This window comes from Plectrocnemia conspersa, unplaced genomic scaffold (assembly GCF_051122295.1).
Source record: "Plectrocnemia conspersa isolate PC_06_02 unplaced genomic scaffold, ASM5112229v1 ptg000005l, whole genome shotgun sequence".
NCBI lineage: Eukaryota > Metazoa > Arthropoda > Insecta > Trichoptera > Polycentropodidae > Plectrocnemia > Plectrocnemia conspersa.
Window position 1 is genome coordinate 34,248,280 of NW_028277169.1, and position 20,404 is coordinate 34,268,683.

The 20,404-nt window shown below is 28.2% G+C and overlaps 1 protein-coding gene across 2 annotated transcripts in view; it reads left to right on the plus strand.

The window, feature by feature from the left end:
• Nucleotides 1-20,404, plus strand: part of Epac (Exchange protein directly activated by cAMP) — a 244,133-nt gene that overhangs the window by 207,681 nt on the left and 16,048 nt on the right. The gene's annotated exons all lie outside the window — the stretch shown is intronic.

The window sequence follows — 20,404 nt, forward strand, 5'->3', positions numbered from 1 at the left end:
GCCAATACAGATCCGATCTTTATGTATTATGTATCAAATTCGTTCCAAACATTATTACCTATTATATATATAAAAAAAATCGATAAAATTATGTATTCAAAATGTATAATAAATTATTTTAATCGCAGCTGATCTTAATCCTGGTGATTTGAAAAATCAGATATGGCGTCCCTGATTTAAACTCATTTTCTCTTTGACTTCCTGACTAATCAGTAATTCGTACAGCATCGTTCTCTGCATATTTTATAACATTCAAAAAGTTTAGCGACTATAAAAGTAATTAATAAATAATTTAAATAATTCTTTTTTGATTAAATGAGCTATGAATTGATTTTTGCACTAATTGGTTAAATAATTTATTGAATACTTAATCCAAGTGGTTAAAAACTATAAATAATTGAGAACCTTACAATACATGTGGTACATATATTTATTTACATACATATATTTAGACGTGCGTCTTATTGTGTTTTTTTTTATAGAATCTGACCAAACATAGTATTCTCTATAAAGGCGCATTGTTATTGGCCATAGTTTTATAATATAGTTTGCAATTACTTTTTATATGATACAAAATATGTTGATCAATATGGCTTCTCATTCTACATACTTTTTCAAAGATTGTTTTACAAAGTGGAATTATGCTGAACTTTTCTTATGAGATTGTTGTAAATTGCATATGAATCTTACAAATTTAAAATAACTTTTAATAAAACTTTATTGTTTATGACATAACTAGGTTTGGAATGTAATGATTTTTAACACTATAACTGCCTTAGTTTTAATTAGAATAATATTTTTGTGTGCGCCACATTTTTTTGAATTTTTTTTCAAATGTTTTTTTTTGTAATTATGATACAAGTCACGATGGTCAGATTTGTACTAAAAAATAATAATTGAGTTACCATTTACTAACTTCTTATTATTTTAGGGCAAATTAAAAAAACTGTTAATTACAAAAGCACTAGTTAAATCATATCTTTGGATAAATTATATTTTTTAAACATTAATTTACTATAAATTTATTATAAATTATATTTTTTAAACAATAATTCAGTGAGCATAGTCATACTTGAACAATACATATTCACCCCTTTCAAACGCATAAAAAGGACTCAATTATATGATTATTTATGGCCACTTAGTCTTTATGGCTGATCACCCCTTAAGTATATCGAACAATATGCGCGTCAAATACACGCGTCAGATGCGATTTTTATTTAGAGAGTTATTAAAAGTCGCGGTCAAGCACAGCTATACACATTGTAGTACATCAAAAAATAATACTCATATTACATAAAAAAGTGACGAAACTGGAATAAAAAATAATGATAATTCAAATTTCCATATTTTTCCTTTTCGATCGTAAATAAAAAATAGCTTAATAAATAAATAACACAAACTCAATTTGTGCTTGTTTCAGCGTAAATTGTGTGAATTTAAATCATCCCGGAATTTCAGGAACTCCTTTAGCATTTCAAGTGCACTCGTGCTTGCATTTCGCCATCCCCTGTGACCACAGCCACGATTTATACAGTAATATCCTTAGACAGATATAGAGCGCAATTTTCGACGAATATTTCAAAGCAAATTGAATTAGTAAGGGTAGTAAAAAGGCGCAACAAAAGTTTCTCTCGAAGCCTTGTTAGCTTTAACGCTTTAATATTGTTTTACGTTGATACATTTTCTTAACAATCAATAATAATATCTATTAAAATTATCTCATATTAAATCAACAGTTGAAACTGAATAATACGATGTTAGGATTATATGGAAAATTCCCGGTAACATGAAGAGTAAAACTTCGTTAGTGCGCTCGGAAATAAATCTGGATTTATTTCCAATGGAATTTTTTGTAGCAAAATTCAATTAGATTTGTTCTTTATGTGTTTTATTTCACTATTGTATTATGCATATATGTGCATTGTATGTATATATACAATAATGTGTCGAACTGAAAATTTATATTATTTTATTACAATTTATATAAAACAACAATTGAATTAATAATAGAATCGTACAAAAAATATGAATGTATTCTATTTGAAATAAAATTGAAATATCGTTGGAAGTGTCCGTTTTAATTTCCGTTTAGAAGTAATCTGATGACTGTTAGTTGTCATAAACCATTACTAGCAAACATAAATTTTATTCTGGCCAAAATAATGTTTTTGAATTAGACTCGCCCAGCTTCGTTTAAAACGAACCTTAAATCTAAATATATATTTTACTGGCACATGTTCATAATTACCGTATTTTAAAAACATTTTTATGTTGTTCCATTATAAACATTAAATACAAATCTTCTCGAAAAAATACACAATAAAATTAATCATTCCGTTCTTAAGAATAGTATGGATCATACAACAAAAACACATACATAAAATTATATTTGATCATCACAAAATATAAGTAACAAGTTAAAAACTGTAAAAGCTTTTCATATTAAATTTATAAAATATATATATATACAAATTACTCATTGATTATTAAAACTATTTTTTGCATAAAAAAATAATAGTAACAAACTTTGTTTAAAAAACATATATATTTTTAATTTCTTAAACAGTTTAAACAGCGCCTTTCAATTATTTTTATCGCGTGTTATGATGCAAACCATCGACCTTGCTCATTGATCAGAAGCGAGTCTTGCGATGAGTAGTGGGGGCTAAAACCAACCTCATCGCAATATTAAGAACATATTTATTTTAAACGCGTTTTGTAGCGATAATGCACATTTTATACAACAGCTTTAAATTTTAGCAAATTTTCCTTGAACTTGCAATTGTGAATGAACACATTCTTATCAAAACAAATCTACTTTAATTAGTACATTTTTATTTTTATTTTATTATATGTATAACATAATTTAACTATTCAAATGAAACATATAAAATATAATTAATATATAATTAACAGGTTTTATTTTACTATAAAATAAAGTATTATTAATGATATTATATAACTGATGCTTTTGTATAAATACAACATTAATCATATAAATTACTAAGATGTATATTATTTATACGAATTTTAAAATGTAGATAAAAAAAGATATACAACATAATAACGAACATATATCACAATGGATCAAGTCTCTAGACAAAGAAAGCTTAAGAATAAAGGATCGCCTTTCTACTGTGAACGGTTTGTCGCTTTAATTTCGAATCAACGACACTTGTGGTTGAAAAAAGTATAATAACATTCTCGAAATAATTGCAGACACAAAAAAAACTTAGCTTTTTTTAATAGTATTGAATAATAAAATATAGGTTTATGTTTAAAAAACATTTTTTTCTAGTCGAAAATACATTATTATAATATAGATAATCTTGAAAAATCAATGCAACGTGTATTGCACATGATAAATTAGAGTTTACATACATATTTTTTAACTATTATTATATCAAATAGCTAACGATAAAATATTAAAATATTCGATTATGTTCGTAAAGTTATGAAAAATCTAAAAATACAGTTTAAATATTTAATATACAAAAAAATATTTTTTTATTTTTAAATATTTAATATAAAAAAATTCTGGTCTCTCAAAATAATTTTCTTAAAACATATTTTGCAACTTTGCTCTAAAGGGCTGGCCGCTATTGCGGCCCTTAGACCGATATTTAATGTAAATAGCGCGCTAACTATAAAAAATAATTATCTATTAACAAATATTCAGATCTTTTTATACTAATTTAAAAAAAATATTAGCCTCAAAAAATTAAGTGTGTTTCATGCACAAAATTCCAAGGCACATATTGATTTCGAGGCTAAAAACAACAGTTCAATGGTTCTAGATCATCAGTGAAATGTACTCGAATTGCTATATTTTTATTTCACCTCAATTGTATTTTTTTTAGTTTTATACCTTAAATTATAACCATCGACGTTTTGTTTTATTTTATTTTTTTAACAAATTGTAAACATAAAAATTGTTATAAGCTAGTAACATGTATCGTATATATTTTTTTAAATATTTATATTATTGACGTATTAAAAAAAATTAAAAACACATTTCAAGGCCGTTAAGGCAAGACGTAAATTAAAATAGTGGTTTTTACGCAGGTTAGACGCATTGTCTATTGCTTGATTTATGCACTAGAGTAATTTTTATGGTCATTGTGAGCGGTTAACGGGCGTGTTAAAAGGATGTCTCTTCATTCACGCTATTGTCGTATTAAGTATTATTTTTTATTCTTATTGGGTCTTTTGTCAATATGAGTTGCTATTTCCTTTTCATAAATTTAATAAATGTACACTATATTTTTCTAATGATTATGGTTGTTATTCAAATTGAAGAAAAAATTTAAAAAAAAAATCTATACATTGAGAAAATTTACAGCTGCACATAGCTCTTGTAGAGGATCTCAATTTTTTTACTAATTTAATAATTTCTACTAATTTTTTAGTTCTAATTTATGGACAAATATAAAAATAACGAAAAGTTTAAATACAGACATTTGGTATTCGAATATTACTGGGGTTTCCAAAAATATTCTTTCCAATTCAATGCTAAAATGTAATGAAAAATTATTTAAAATATTTTTCGAAGCTAAAGTTAATCAATAAACTATATAAATATTTCTAAAATACCAGAACTTGTGGAGAAAAAACAATATATGATATCAATAATAGATCTTATCTCTGTGACAAATATAATTTATTATTGTTCAGTTCAAAGTGCTTCGTATACACGTTGATTAATTTTATCATTAAGTGACAAATTTTGGGGCGACAAATATTAAAATAATTTTTTTATGCACAAGGACGTGTGTATGTACATATAAAAAATAACATAATATATGATACAAAAAAATATACGATTTTTCTTGTAGGGATATATAGGTATTTTACCCTGAACCTTCTTTAAAAAATATAAGCACTTCCGAGTGCGATAAGGGCATATTTGAGTGTTGACATTCAATTATGGATCCAATAAATTTGAATATGCTTTTTTAAAATGATAATACCTTATAAGATTGATTTTATTATTAGATAAAATATAGGTTTATCTTATTCATTTAAGATAATTTACCAAATTAGAAAAAGAAACGATGTTCTTGAATATTGGCTCACTTTTGAATGAAAATTACTTAATAATACATGTTTGCTTTTGCCATTTTAGACTTATGGCATGAAAAAGTATATCAAGAAAATACGTCAACTTATTTTCACTTCATATCATATTTACAGATTTCCACTATTAATGCAATTTTACAAAAATAGGTGTTGTTCTAATAAAACCCTCAAGTCAGGCTATATTTTTTTATCTTCCCTCATAAAATTAATAACAATATGGATACCATACTGACTTTTAGAATCTGATTGTGAGGAAAATTTGTCTAAATCACAAATCAATGCAACTTTCGTAAAGGTTTTTGATTTAAATATTACATATATGGATCTATTTATTTATTAAACTAATGACAATAGTAAATGAACAATTTATCACAAGTACAATATATTTATTGTTTTTTGTATTGAATGCCTCTCCGTCCGGAAAATTAAACCAGTCAAACGTTCTCTAAACCCCTCGCTCTCTTAATGAACGCAAATATTGAGCGAACAACAATTAACTTTGACAAATTCGATTGGATACAAAACACAAAACCGTCATCCCCCGGTCCGTCCCGTCCCCTACAACAGTAACCTTCCGGGAAATCGAATTCCGGGAAACTTTGCCCAAAACTTGCTGCGGCGCTTTTTATCGCACCGAGAAGAGTCGAAGAAGGCGATGTTAATAATAATAATAATAATGAGAATTAACGCGGATGAAAATAACGACTCGGCTAACGGATGTAACGAATAACGCGGACGATTATAACGACCTCGGTCCTATTCGTTAACGTTACGCGCGGGAATTAGCCGACTCGTAAAACGATCCAGTTTTGTGCGATACAAATAATATCTCTAGTCGTAAAAGTCGATTTATACCGTTGCTTATTGCCAATACGCGAAAACCGAGGGATCACAAATATATAGAAAAATGTAATTGAAACGGAAGTAAAATACGTATGGCTCAGTTGTAGCGCATTTATTTTATTTAAAATTCATTCTTCAATCGATTCCCATTCAGCTGTGATAAGAATCCCTAGAGTCGCATTGACGTGTATACAATAAAAAGCACTTATATGTATTGTTTATATTAAAGAATAAAATATTATTTAATTATAAGCTTATAGTATATTTATGAATATTTATAAATTCACTTTGTTCAATCATGGCTTTAACAAAAGTCATTTTGAATTATTTTTTTCTAAAACCAAACATGTTTAAATATTTAAACATGGTTATCGTTTTATTTTCGCTCGTTACCGAGCGTTCCCACTGCAACAGCGCCGACACGATTTTATTGCTTTTGACGTGGATTTTCGACTTCTGAGAAGTGATATTTGTTTTTGCGCTCTCTTATTGACCAAAATTCAGTTCAAAATTCAAAAATTAAAAAATATTTTTTTTATATAAAAATCTATAATATTATCATAGTAACAATATTTATCTTTTAAAATGATTAATAATATTTGCTTTTAAAGGATGTTTACTAAAATGCTTAAAGCCCATTAATTTTTCAAAAATAAATCGATGTTACCTTATAGAGAAAAAATCGAGACATTTAACATTAACGTAAAACTTGAACAAATACATAAATCTTTTCTGTGTATAAATTTTCATGAAATTTTATTTTAAATAATATTTTAACACCGAGCGAGTTTTACGTATCAGCACGCTGCAGGAAAATATTAGTTTATTTTCGTGTACGTTGAAAAAAAAGTAAACATACTGGCGAATAACTAATTATTATCAGGGACATAGAATATATTTTTATTTCCTATTAAAATATTTAACAATATTGTTTTAACGACTTAAAACATCGAAAATTAAACATTTTTTATTTCAAAAATGTATAATATGTATAAGATGGTTTCGTGACGTTCTCTCACAAGCTGATGCTGAACTGTTGACTTCAACTCGTGAAAGAATGTCATCATCCTTAATTCTTTGGTGTCGAAAGTCTCACTCTGAAGTCGGTGAGCAACGTATACTACCAGAGTTGTGATCTATTTGGTAAAGACCAGATCAGCTGACACTCAAGGTAGGACGACGAGTAGATTATTCTTTCGTCGACCGTTCGATTGTAGATCTTCGTATAACTCTTGATTAAATAGTAGATTTTTGTGTGCTTTTTTTGTGTAAATAAATGCTTTTTTTGGTGCAAGATTCTCGGTTCAGATTACTTTTATTTAACTATACACAGAAAAAATCTCTTTTGCTCACACTTGAGCAGATGTACGCATAGACGAAAAGGCAATTTGATATAGTCTAGACCGCTCAAAATATTATATTAATATATTTAAAAAAGCTGTTGTCAATCGTTGGTCCCTATAAAATATATTTTTTTATAATCTCCTTAATCGATTATAACACAAAAATCACATTGTAGTACTATAAAGTTGAAATATTTTTTTTATTCAAGAAAATAACTTTTTTTTCATATTCGCAAACAACTTTTTAATACATGTGTTACGCTAGGTAAAAAAATCGTTATTACAGGGTTAAAAATAACTAAGAATTTTTAAAGAAAATTATAACTTTTCTTAAAGTTTGACAGCCGGAAAAATCTCTAGCGAAAAATAATATGTTTTGACTTTTGTGATCGTTACATATAAGAATTCAGTTAAAATAAGATTTAATTACTCAATACTTTACTATTCATAAATTAAACTTAAAAAAAATTAATTGATAGGCGTTTTTAAAATTATATGATGCTCTTAAATGTCTATGAAACTTAATTTGTCATATACGCAATACCTATTTACTGTTTAAAGCTAAGCATAACTTAAATGACTTAACCCAATAAAGTTCTAAAACTAAGGTTTAGGTTTATCTTAATTTATTGTAATATTGTAGTATTTTATCAAACGATGTAACGTCATAATATTGTGCATCTCTAATTATGTGAAAATACGCGTATTACATTAACCATCTGTGAAAAAATACAGTTTTACTGATATTCATCAGTGAAATTGTAATTTGTATCAATTGTTTGATTCGTTTTAACTGGTTTAATCAGGGAAATTATATTTATACAGGTGAAAAAAATTTACTTTAACATATTTTATATACTTAGGAAAAATATATCACAATAATATTATAATTCTTTATTTAAATCACATCGCGTAGGTACAAGTTTTCAAAGTATATTTGTGGAGGGGTATTATTGATTAATTTAAATACAAGTGTTTTTTCCCATGTTGAACGGTTTAAAATTGTGAAGCTATTTTAAAATAAATTTGCCATGGCAGTTATTAGCACAAAAAAAGATTTAGAAATCGTGCAAGACACCCAATACTGCATAATAGCCACAAACTTACCTCATTTTTACAGTAATAAAAACATCTGGCTGCTCTCTCTGATTGGTGTCAATACAGAATATATTTATATACCCAGTTTTGAAATCATAGATATAAACCATTTCGAAAATAATCATTAAATCAACCTTTTATTTTTATTACTTAATAAAACTACAGCAGCTATAACATATAAATTAATTTTAGTTTTAGTAATCTAATATTTTAGCCAATAACAAAAACAATAACCGTATCGAAGGCGATAATCGTAAACATTACCCAATATTTTTATTTTATATATACATTTACTTCTGTTGATCTTGTATACGATATTTTTTCTACCACCTTAGCGCTCGAGTTTTAAAAAACCCCGGAATACTTTAATTAAATCTGAAATGAATATATAAAAGACCAAACGGAAGCTTCAGAGTAGAAATAGCATTTTCGCCTTAAAAAAATATATATGAAAAGTCTCACAACTCTACAAACCCCAGAGTAGTTATAATTTCACATTAACTCTTATGCCGAGGCCGCTTGGGGTTTAAGTGTTATATAAACGAATGTCGAAATATTTTATATAGAGAATAATGATAAATTTATATATAAATATATATTACTTTAGCATTGAAAACAAGCTTTATTTGTTTGTATTGTCTTATTATTTAAAAAATGCTAGTAGGTATATAAAAATATTTATATGAAGGACTTTTTTTGTTATGTACGTTCCGGCACCTTTCTACGGTATTGTTTCTGTTTCAAAAGCAATTGTTACTGAATACACGTGCTTAGCCATTGACAATCTGTGTAACATTATATGTCATATTTTTACGTAAATATGACGTCATTATTTTCATTTTCTTAATTTTTTTAGTGTAAAAGTTTAAAATGAAAGAATATTTTGGTTACTTTTCAACCGCGGGTCCCACTCAAAAAAGTCCAAAACAATATATAAATCTAACGATTTAATGTATTTGCGAGGCTCCTTAAAATACGTCGAGCCATTAAATAATCTGTGAATAATTTCTTTCTCTATTTTACATATTTCTGCTTTTAAAGAATAATTAAAGAAATCATTAAATTTTTGCCTGGTAAAAATTCTGGATTTTACAAATATTTAATTTCTATGGTCTAGCTTTTCGATTATATAATTTCTTTTTAATCGCCTGTTAAAATTTCGAGCTTAGCTCAGAATTGATATTTTCCAATTATATTAACAAAAGAAATAAGGCCCCTTCGGCTGTCACTAATATTTGTAAGACAATTGCCAATAACAGCTGTTGCTACTTTACAAAAACAATATAAAAAACCTTTTTGGATTATCCAAAAATAAAAATAGTCTTAAATCGTTCTGCATTCTGCCGATTTTCATGCGTAATTTATTCTTATTGGAGCGGCACCTTATGCTTGCACTACACTCTCTGGAAGTTGTCCGAACCGAAGTTCAACTGAAGTCGGCCGAGGACACCGAGTAGCGGCCACACTGCCACAAATTTCATATGCCGTCCGGCGGCCGTGAATGACGTCCGCACGGCGGCTGCTAACACGTACAGCTGGCATATTTGCGCGCGATCGAAAAATGTGCCAAATAATCGCAATTTTTAAATTGTCATAATATTAAAACTACGCTACTGATAATTATAAAAGTTTGTATGGGCACTCACCAACACAATATCAGTGAAAACTTTTCGGTCGTAAATATTCAATTTACGCAAAATCTTTGTGTCGGCTTTTGCAAAATGCCATAAGGCATAAAAATGATTTTTCAGAATACAATCTCCAGATCTATGACTATCCTAGAATTTGTCGCCATCGATTCTAAATAAGAATTCGTTATAGTGTGACATTTATATAAACCGATCTAGGAAAATACATAAGGATATTCGAAACGATTTTTTTTAACAAAATCAAGTACCACTAATTTATATGAAAAAAAATATAATAATGATATCTGTTAGAAGAATTTACTATCAAAAATATAATTAATCCCTTTTGGTGCCCTAAAATATTCAAAGATGTCAGTAAGAGTCTCTTGAAGTCCCCGATAAGCATATGCTATTATAACTTGACCACGTGACCACGATGCAGCGCTCGACATGCGCGTTAACCATAGGACGCTTACGCACATACTGAAATTGAACCGAGCTACTCGTTCTATCTCAGTTTGCGAAAAACCATATCATTATCTCTCTCACTCTCGTCACCTAGCACGCGAGAGAGCGAAAGGGGAAGTAAGTTTGCCGACAATATTCGGAAGCGCTCGAAGCTGGCCAAGTCGACTGAATTACCCCCACTTTACCTCCCGTTCTTGGTAACCTCGGACAATTTCTGAGATATTTTAGAGCGGGCAAAACCGAACTCGACCGAAGTAACCCACTATATTCTCCATCCTTGGCCAACCTTGGCCAACTTCCAGAGAGTGTAGTGCAGGCATTAGATCACCAAAGCAAAGATAAAACCGCCGGCCGGTTAGAGTAATAGAGAAGCGTAAAAAATTGTAGATGTGAATAAAGTTAGCAAATCTAAACAGAATTTTGACCAATATAAAAACGCAAAAAGCAATTATCATTACTCAGAAGTCAAAAATTTACGTCAAATGCAATAAAATCGTGCCGTCGCAGTGGGAACGATTAGTAATCTGGCGTTCACACTACGACTTTTATAATAATATTTCAAATTGAATGAAGCACATAATTATCTCTCATTAAATAATTTGATTTTTTACAATTTTATTTTCCATTAAGTCTTCAGTTGTATGTTTGTATTTGTTCGTTTAACGTTATATTTGACATGTCTTAAGTTAAGGAAAAATTAGGATAAATTTTATTTAACTTTTTATGTGATTTGTGGCATAGGAAAAGCTGCTTTAAATTTCATTTAAATGATATTTTATTATAATTTTCTTTAATAAAAAGCTTGATAAGGAGTGAGTTCAGGCATTTAATTATTATATAATAACACACACAATAGGTATCTAAAAATAATGTGTACCAAACTGTGAAATTGTATTTTTTTTATGTATTCGACTTTTTTTACTGAACCATTAAAAACATGTAGAGATTCCGATTTACATTCGCCGTTTTAGACATAGACGAGCATATTCTAGTAGCTATTGAAAGGACGTGATGCAACACGCTATAAACATACCTTTTTAAATACAGCTCCCATTGAATTGCGCACACTGCACTTAATCCTCCGGCGTTAATTATAATTCACGTGTCGGCGAACGTTTTTGCGAAACAGCGCGTAAGTGCTTAATTGTTTCCGCGATTATTTCGCGAACTCGACCGAATGGTTTTAATCCAATTATCCGATAGAACTACCGTTGGACTTCTGTGTGTGTATATAATAGCTAGGTTTAAGTCGTAAATTTTGTGAAAGCTCTCCCGCACGAGTGACCCGACACAATGTTAAGTATTTCGCGCACATTAATCACGGAGTCCCCGCAGCTATCGTCTCAAGCACAAATAGCCCAGTTGTCCAATCGGTGACTGATCGTAACTTTAATGATTTATTATGACTTGGCTACGCCTTCTTTATATAATACTTAATATACTAGAAACTATTTTTTTACTTAATCGAAGAGCATCTTCTTTCGACTCCATATTAAACTATATTTCATAATTTTAAGTAACATAAAATAATATTCTATATTATAGAATAGTATTTATTGTGATACAATATGTATTTGTAAAGTACAATACACTTACAAAATCAATAAAAGTATGTATGGAAAAGTCCAGCGATTTAATTTGGAAGACTACGATTGCTAAAAACCGAACTCCGAAGGTGTTTTTCAGAAGGTCTAAGTTCAGACTGAACTGTCCTGCTCAATTACATTATAGTGTATTTTTGGAGACTCTCTATCTGAACTCAGTCACACACGATATTCTGACTTATGGGAGTAGAGTAAAACTCTAACTACTCTCTTCTATCATATCTAATGAACCAATTACGGTTGATGAGACAGGCATCAATAAAAAGTCAGACTTCTTAATTGAATCACCTATTCGTTCAACAAATGCACTACCAAACGTATGGATTAAATCGGTAGATCTTAAAACGGTCAAAAAACTTTTAGCAAAATTTATGAGCGTGAGAATGCAGATTTTATGGTATTAAATCAAAGGCATCGGTGGTATTTAGAAGTATCTTATTGACTTTATAGTTCAAATTACATAGGTATTGCAATTGATACGAACGATCAGCGCATGAGACCCCGCCCACCGTTGCGCTCTCGTCGTTGTCCATCAAAGAAAGAATGCCACCCTCATCGTCGCAACGTCATTGTTGCCGGAGTGCCGCTAATTTTGTGGCTAAATAAATTGCCTTCCACATATAACAAATTTAAAAATCTGTAACTAAATTTTTATAATAAATATTAAAATAATACAAAACATTTTTTTACTCACTTTTATATACAGATTTTTTTCTGTAAATTAAATAAGTAAAACAAAGTGTTAGTTGCTTTTTAGCATTAATATTGAAAAATAATTGTACCTTTTCTGCCTTGTTGATGCGAGCAATATTGGCAGTTTTGGTGTAATGTTTCTCTTGAATGCTCATGTAAATTAAAATGTTATCCAGACTCGCATTTTTCATGTCAAATACCTTTTATACAGAGCACGCTTCTGTGAATAATGTGTTCAAACGATTCGGTGTGCTCTTACATTATCATGGTTTAATTAATTCTGCTTACTTCTCCTTCTCTAAAATCTGATTTAAAACACCTTTAATTGATTTTATTTCATATGCAAACATTCTTAATGCTTCTGATTTATTTTTCAGTGAATATATTACACTGTTTGCCCATTATGATTTTTTATCAATATTTTTAATACAATTTTACTAAACTATTATATAAATAATTGATCTGCATTTTTACCGAAATATATCCGTGAGCTCTTAATACTAATTATATTTCCGCACCAGTTTCAGTTATGTCTAGAATATTTTAGTGATTTGCTGCTATGCCTACATTTATTATTATTTTGGATTTGATTTATCATAATTTCTAGTAATAATCTATGATCAATTATGTCATTGTGGATTTCATGAATGTATGAAAATCTAAAAAAAAAATTAAGGAAAGGATAAAAATACATAAAAAGAAATATTTAATTGCTCGCCTTTATTTGTCTTGTAAATATAAAAACATATGTAATATCTACATTATAAAAAATCATATGTGAGATTGATGAATCAAAAAAAAACTTGATAATTATATAGGTTATTATTATAAATCCACTTTCAACGTACATTTGTGGTAATATTAACTCAATATTATATATATGAAAAGACATTTTAGAACGCCTTTAAACTATTATAGAATTTTCTCTTGTAAATATAAACGCGAGAGTTAGTTTTCTTTTGAAAGCAGACTACCCTGAAAGATGTGCTACGCTGACACCATAGAAAATTATCTCGAAAAGCTTTTCAGCGGGTATTACATTTAATTTAGAACGTTACAATTTAATTAGTACCTACACATTTACGCTCCGTGAAAAAAGGCTTAACAAATTACTAGCCATGTAATAATTAAAATAAATACTAAAGTTTCATATACAACAAATTAATTTTGCAAACTCAACTAAGACCCGTTTGACCGAACTTTCAATTTACATTTGAGTAGTAAACTTGTCAAATCATAATCTAGGTAGGCAAGTATTTATATATTATGTATAGTTACGGCTGTCATTGCTCGTGGCGTTTAATATTGAAGCATGTTTTATTTACAACGACTACGAAACTATATGTTTTAATTAAATTAAATAATAATAACATGATTTAATTATTACGGTTATATTATTTTAATAATCGTAAGCGCAATGCAACAGCGGGACTAACACAATCAACTACTATTAAGTAAGTAGTGAGATACTAGACAGTGACATATATTTTATTATATTAACAGCTTAGAATCTAAACTTGCTTGATTTTAATTTATTTATTTATCCCAAAATGAATATGTGAGATTAGAAGAAAATGTAACAAAGTATAATCTATAATGAGCGATCGGAATTATACTTATATAATAATCATTTATTTTGATCTCCCTGACACGATACAAATTAAAATACACTAGGCTCCATATGAAATTTGAACCTAGATCTTTCAGATATGAGTTACCAAATTATACCACTGGTTAAATACACAACGTGATCTAAACTATATATTGCTAGTCGCCGACTTATACAAATGTTCTATCGTGCTGGTATATTATTTTAAACTATATATTATTTGCAGTATCCTTTAATAAACAGTACGTATTTTTCTTCCTGCATGTTGAGATATATTTAATGTTGTTCTAATGACTACTTTTTATCTGTGAGTAACCAGATTTGCAAAAAATACAAATATTCTTGTAAATAATATTTTAAATAATACTTTGTAACCAGTGGCGTAGCTAGGGTATGTGCCGCCCAGGGCGATCCTTAAAATTGCCGCCCCCCCCCCCATACATTTTTTGCAGGGTCATAAAATCTGCATTTCTTAAAATAATAAATTGGTTATTATTAAGCTCTTCTTATTCGTGGATTTATATATGTTTTAATGCATTCAGAGATAAGAACCACACTAGACGATCCCATCGCGAATATGCCGCCCCTAAGCAAGTGCCGCCCGGGGCGGCCCGCCCCCTCCGCCCCCCCATAGCTACGCCACTGTTTGTAACACAGCGCTGAAACTCAAATATAGATTTCTTGTCAATATAATATTTTAACTAATAAATTAAAAAGATACTTTCTATGTACATATGTATATGTTGATGTGACTAATGATTTGTGTCTTTTTTGGTATTAAACGTAGGCATTATTTTTACTATGAATAAAAACAAAATGATATATAGTTATAAAAATTAACATTAAAAAAGTAATTCGCAAACAATTAAAAGCTTAAAATATCTGAGCCGCTTCCGGCCGTGCATAACTTAAAATGAGACATTCTCAGTTCAATTCTCTACTCTATAAATCGTATCGCTTTGTATGAACGGTGCTTAATAAATAATACACGTAAACAAAGGAAATATATTTAATTATAATAATAAAAAATATAATAAGAATAAAAATTTAATTTGTTTCGTTGCTTTCCGAGGCACCGGTAATGCATTCTGTTGTTTGGACCAATGAAAAATAAGCATTCAAATACAAATCAAGATGGCCGACATTACCGTGACAACGGTTTTAAATAATTATTATTTAATAATAAAATTTTGTTACGCAACAATAATTTTCATTAATTCGTCATTTGACTGAATATAAATAATCGGATTGCAAATTAAATAGGTGTATTATAACTATGAAAATTTAATATATACATAATGTGCTTAGGATAAGAAGAATACATTGATTAAATTAGATAAACAATCATAAAACAATCTCCGTAATGAAATCTTCAAATTTTGAATTCACGTCGCCGGGCTCCGAGGCCGAAATGTGAGTTTTTCCTTTTATATTGCATAAACATTATCATTGCTTCTGATTTAATGAACATATATGTTAGATTTTAAGAATTGCAAATAAACCAGTTATGTTTTAAATGTGAACGTGTAATATATCCTTAGTATGTATGAGGATTGAAAGTTAATGTCGATCAAATCGGTGCTGTCGCAGTGGAAACGCTATATATATCAGCCAACGGATAGCTTATATAAATGTGTAGTTTCTTGAATGTTATCTAATAGATGACATTTTACAATGATTATAAATATGTGATTGCATACCTGGAATAATCGATAGCCAAAATATCTAAGAGTGGGTTATTTTTAATTCCGATGTGGCAAAATATGTACAATTTTTGTTCTGTGCCATCATTCCTCTTTCTGAATAGCCAAATTCAAGATATTCAGTTACATCAAACTTATGTAGTATGTTCTTTATAAAAAGATAATACTTGCTGACAGTGACTTCAACATGAGAAAATTCACTCTTTGTTTATATATACCAATTCTACGTTGTAGCCATATAGGTCATCAAATTGTTCCATGATTGCTTCTGAAAAATAATTAAAAAACAGTAAGAGTAAACATTGAACACATTATTACTACTAATATAATCCATAAATTAAATTTAAACGTCAACCGAAGAACAAAATTGATTACTGTATTGGATTAAACACGTAGATTGGCATCTCTTCATCTTCCTTAAAATTGACGCAATATGTCATATATTAATTGTTTGCCACGCGTAAATGTTATTAGATCTATCATTGCTTCTGAAAATTAACTGTAAACAATACTTATAGTGGATAAAATGTAACTTTTTGCTTACACTAACACGAGATTTTTCATTATTACTAGCATTGTAATATGTTTAATTAACTTTGGTATGTATACCTTCAATTGCCAAATCACCGCTGTTCGTCTTTTAATATTAGATACTGGAAAGTCTATAGTAATTTTGTTAGAATAACCGTGTTATATTATTCATTTATAACCAAACACTTACTGGCACATTGTCTATAATTCCAATGCCACATCACTATGAATCATTTTCAATTGTCACTTTGTAAGAAAAGTATCGTGATTATAACATATTTCGCAGCGGGCGCTGCGGATGCAGCGACGCTTGCCAGATGACACAAGATCTGTCACATGTAAGCAAATTTGGGAAGTCCCAGGTTTGGGCGCGCTTGAGAACGAACTAAATTGATTTTAACGATTTAAATTGTAAAACATTTATCAAAATATGTATAAAAATCATCGAATTATAAAAAAAATGTTTTTTTAAAATATGTTAAATTTATACGGGATTTAAAATATAATATAAATAATGTGGATATGTATTAGCTTCTCTATACAGAAAAAATATGTACTTAAATTTTGGCGAACGTTGGCAATTTAAAGTTATAGTTTTTAGAGCTAAATAGCTTGAAAAAACATTTTCATCAAAAAGGGGCAAAGTTTCAAAATAAGTACTATTCATTACCAGCCAACTACTAAGCACATAGTGTTGCAAAAATCCCTCTTACTGACGCCTTTGAAAGGAAACTACACAAAATTGTATAACACTAATTTAAATATTTTTTAAATTATAAAGTTTCAGAATAAAATTTCAAGATTCTTTAATAAAAGATTTAACTCTGATTTTTCTTTAAAATTAAAAAAAAATACAATTCTATTAGCAGACAAAGTCAAGGTTTATGTAACTTTTATCAACATTTTCTAAGCTGAAACTTTAGTTTAATATTCAGCAAAATTTAATAAAGACAGAGTATATATTGATTATATACTCAAAACTGACCCATCTGGCTTCCAAGGTTATATACAAATGTATATGCCTACTACAATAGTACAATCGAACCAAACTTTATTCTACGTGCAATTTTAAGGCTTCTGTATAAACGAGCTCGTAGCGAAAACTCGCTTTGTAGAAAATATTTATAGCTATATAAAGATTTTTGCCAAATCCCTAAAAATATGCAAAAGTCAGTATCGTTGGATTTGTTCCTAGTTAAAATTTGATAAAAATAAGTTTTTATTGTGAATACTCTTAATTATATTTGCCATTAGGCAACACAAAATAATTTTTATTACTTTTTGATGAAAAATCTTCATGTAATATATCTGTCTTTTTCAGACTAAGAAAATATTGATTTTAACGATAGTTCGATTGTCGCTATATAGCGGGAAAGTCAAGGAAGAAAGTGCTCCTTTGGAAAGTAGAAAGAGAATCAGTTTGCTTCCAGCTCGCTTTGCCCGCTGCAGGCTAGTGGTTGTGTGTTTCACGCTATTGCTATTGAATTTGCATTACGCGTATTATTAAATATTTATAGTATTTTTTTAATAACTAGTTTTATCTAGCAATAGATTTAATATAAAAAGTGTAATGGATATTGCTATAAAAAATCCAATTAGACGAAAATTTTACACGGATGGTGGTTGAGCTAAAGCAATTTATTGCAGATTTCGAAATTTGTTAGGCAAGATAATTTATTGCCTTGTATAAAATTTGCTTTGTGACTTAATTTCACATGAGAAGTTAAAACTGTAAGTGAAAAATAACATAATCAACGATTTGATTATGAAAAAAAGGGTTAGTTATGATCCAATATCTCAAGTTTAAGCATTTTAACAGATTCCAAAACATCAGGAACCACTTACAAAATAATCCAAATTTCATTTAATGCCAAAAATACACGTCCAAATATCAGAACGTTCTACAAGATTTTAAAGTCCTAGTCCTAGTAAATATTAAATCAGTTTCAAGCAAATTTTCAGAATTATATTATTTTGACAATTTAACCCTTGAAAATTAAGTTATTACTTTGCAATGTGATATTTAATTTAACGCCAGATCTTTTAACAAATATTTTTACAAGTATGTTTGCAATGATATATATACAAATTTTGTTTAAGATAAGCTTTATCAAAATATTTTTAAATATAATTTATGTGTTTTATATATTAAAAGTCTCTTCGATTTTACTATGAATTTTATATGTAGCTCGCGACTATTTTATTTTATATAAAGTCGATCTCGACAATAAACAAGTTGGCTTCCTGCTATGTATTCCAAATCAATATTTTAAGTAGCTTTAGATGAGAGCTATCTGGGTGTACTGGTGAATAATAAAGCAATAAATATCATTCGATCAGGATGATACAGTAATACTTCCAGATAATGCCAGCGATCTTTAAACGTTGGAAAAGAAGTGAGCGATGTAAGAAACAAGCACGGTTTGAAGATGAACATTTGTAAATCTTAATTAACCATCAACAACTAACTAATAGAAAAATCGAAATTACAGCTAATGATACGCAAGATTAAATGTTATATTTTTGCCATTATTCTATATAGAGTAGAGGGGTGGACTTTAAATCAAGAATTAATCTGAAACCTTTAAGTTGTGGATCAATAGAAATATTCGCAAAAAATTCTGGTTGGAATGAAAAACGATTATTGAAGTCCTGCGATGTATGACAAAAGAACGATAAGTGCTGCGGAACATCAAGATAAAAAAGCTTTGATATCTTGCCATATTATAAGAGGGCCAAAATACAAACTAAACCAACTCATCATTTAGGGGAAAATAAGCAGAAGAAGTATAAGCAAACGACACATCTCATAGAGAAGCAATTTGAGAAAATGCTTGAGTGCATTTCCACTGAAATATTCATGTGTAACAGTAAATAAAATTAAATTTTGTAATGTAACATTAATAAGAATACATATTATATAAGTGACTAAATATTAGTTATGTTTTATTAAAATGACAAGCAATATATAATTTTAATTATTTTGATTTTATTAATTAATAAAGCAACGTGTTGAGATAAATAAATGATTATTAATTTTAAAGGTCTGATTTCATATATTATAAATAATTTTTATAACACTCTGTGAGATATGTACATATATATATATATATATATATATATATATATATATATATATATATATATATATATATATATATATATATATATATATATATATATATATATATATATATATATATATATATATATATATATATATATATATATATATATATATATATATATATATATATATATATATATATATATATATATATATATATATATATATATATATATATATATATATATATATATATATATATATATATATATATATATATATATATATATATATATATATATATATATATATATATATATATATATATATATATATATATATATATATATATATATATATATATATATATATATATATATATATATATATATATATATATATTTAGACATAGCAATTTTCAGCTTCATATAAACTTGCATATGGCGAAACGAGTTAAGTGCTAAGTCAATAATCTGGTTAACTTGTTAATAACCTTTTAAGGTTTAAAATTACAATTTAAATATTATATTTGTATTTACGTAGTTTAATAGTTTTAACCACAGCGTCTTAATTAAGCTGGATTTATTTTTGAATTAATAATATCAAAGTAAATTAAATTTATGTTTAATTATAAATGCGTCAAGAGGCAGGGAGCGAGTGCTTTGCATTATTTGCTAAAAGCATTTTCAACGAAAGAGCTAATTTTTCTCATATCTAAACATTTTAAGTTTGCTC